Source organism: Halyomorpha halys, unplaced genomic scaffold (genome assembly GCF_000696795.3).
Source record: "Halyomorpha halys isolate HHAL.00 unplaced genomic scaffold, Hhal_1.1 Scaffold35.1, whole genome shotgun sequence".
Taxonomy (NCBI): domain Eukaryota; kingdom Metazoa; phylum Arthropoda; class Insecta; order Hemiptera; family Pentatomidae; genus Halyomorpha; species Halyomorpha halys.
The window spans coordinates 1,643,340-1,645,634 of NW_027106137.1; the positions used below are offsets into that span (position 1 = coordinate 1,643,340).

At 28.4% G+C, this 2,295-nt stretch overlaps 1 long non-coding RNA gene across 1 annotated transcript in view; it reads left to right on the forward strand.

The window, feature by feature from the left end:
- The window catches only part of LOC136797357 (uncharacterized), a 278,908-nt gene that overhangs the window by 240,971 nt on the left and 35,642 nt on the right, over positions 1-2,295 (forward strand). The window lies entirely within an intron of this gene.

Genomic DNA, 2,295 nt, shown 5'->3' on the forward strand with positions numbered 1-2,295 from the left:
AGAGTGACAACACACGGCTACTGAACAACTAACTTTATTATCATATTTCTCTGGTATATATAGACACAGGTTGTTGACAAACTTAAAGACTCTTAATTCTATTAATACAAAGTTTATATTATTGTTTATAGGTAATATATACAGCTAACTTATATATATATATATATTGTATCCATTATTTTTATTTTATTTCGATTATCTATTTTATACATATATGTTTATATACTTTCTCTCCCTTATCATGTCTATTATCATTTGATTATTTAGTGTATATATAATATTTCCTAATATTATCTTTACTTTAACATTATTATATCATTTTTCCTTAACATGTAACGTATCTGTTAACCACCACTTTCCCCTCCCCACTCCATCGTGTTGGTCTTCTCAGCTTGCTCATATTTGTGTTTACTTCTATTCGGCAAGGTGGGTGCTCCATTTCTTTTTTATCCATTTTTTATTTCCGTTTTCATTAATTGTCGAATAGCTTCTTTTAATTCTTGTTTATTTATACTTTTCGCTGTAAATCTATTTTAGTCGTATGTATCTTTTTGAGCCATGTTATGTGAGGCAACGTTAGCTCACATTAAATAGTTAATTACTATTAGAATTTTTTTACCGCACCACAACTTTTTATAAATTATTTCAGGCAAATCCAATACCACTATGAAATCTTCCGACTTTTTTTTTTAGAAGAGCTCTTTAATTAACAAGACTCTTGGTATAATAATCAAAGTATATTAAATTCAATATGTAAGTATAATAACCCAAATTATAAAAAAAAATTGGGTAGAGCAATTGGAGTTGTGAGGTTGAACTCTATACATATATGAACAACATTATCAAAATAATCACCAAATTGCAAATTCAGAAGAAATAATTCAAAAAACGAGGAAGTCCATATCTGCAGTGGTATAAAAAACAATAGGTGAGGATTTTCCGAGACCATGATTACGCACACATAGTTTAATCTACGGCAGGCAACATTATACAAAAAACAAGTAACCTCTAAAAATATGCATTGACTGTTGTTCCAAGCCACATAAATAATAGTTCCTTTAATTAAAAGAATTTGTATGTATGAATCTCTCATAAATTACTCATCGCAAGTTTAATTAGCAACAAAGCACTCAACATGCCATGATCTCTCTGATTTATTATTACTAAATAATATATTTTCTTCTAAAATACAGAACAATTTAAGCGTGAAAAATAACAAGATCAAAGATAAGGGAATTCATGTTTGAGAGAAATCACTTTCATTTCAGTTCAACTTGAAAAAAAACTTAATTGGCAAGATTGAAGAGCCGGAGTTAGAGAAAAACCCTGACGAAAGAAATCTTGTTAATAATAGCTGGGTTCCTTGTAAAAAACGTCTTATCTCTTGTTTATATAAAACAAAGATATCTCACCCTCATATTAAATCAGGCTTTTTGCAGATATCGTTACAACCCTACTCTTGGAAAATATTTCAAATCAAAAGACACTAAGCTTCAAAGAACATTAATGTCAAAATTAAACAGGAAATTTCCGCAGTAAATCATCGACTTAAACTATCACCTGAGAAACATCAACAGACGACAAATCGAACTGCAAGCAAGAAAGGTATTTTTCAAACCTGGAGTGTTGAAGGTTTTATGGATCACAAAAGATCCATCCTGTAAATCTTCCATTATAACACATGCTAAGCCCATTAAAATCCTAGTACAATGATCTTAGAAATGTACATCTTAATTCATATCTAAACTAACAACATTCTGTAAGTACAGTATCTTTAAGTTTAATGATTTATTCTTAGCTTAATGATATAATCTTTATTGTAATGATTTAATCAACAATATTATAATTTTTACTTTAATAATGTTATTTGAGATGTTTTTATTATTTTGTTTTTATTGTAAGGATATTCAAACAAATTGGTCCAAGAACCGAAAAGCTTGGATACCGAAGCCGGTATCAAGAGGAGTTACTGGTTGCTTCAACACTCAACCTGTGTAACTGTTACAGATAATATTACTTAATAAAAAAAAAAAAAAAAGGAAAGTAAATATCATAAGAAATAAAATTATAGTTGCATAAATTACTTTTTTATTCCATGTAATAGTTCTAAAATATTAAACATCTATAAATTATATAAACTATCAGCTATTACTTAGATGTCAGCTGAGATTAGATCAGCTGATCGAATGATATATATACATTCTATATAGACTATACAAATAATAAAGTTTCGAAACGTCGCCAAAAGATGTATTATTACAAAGTTGTATCATTTAATACCACAAGACCCACAAA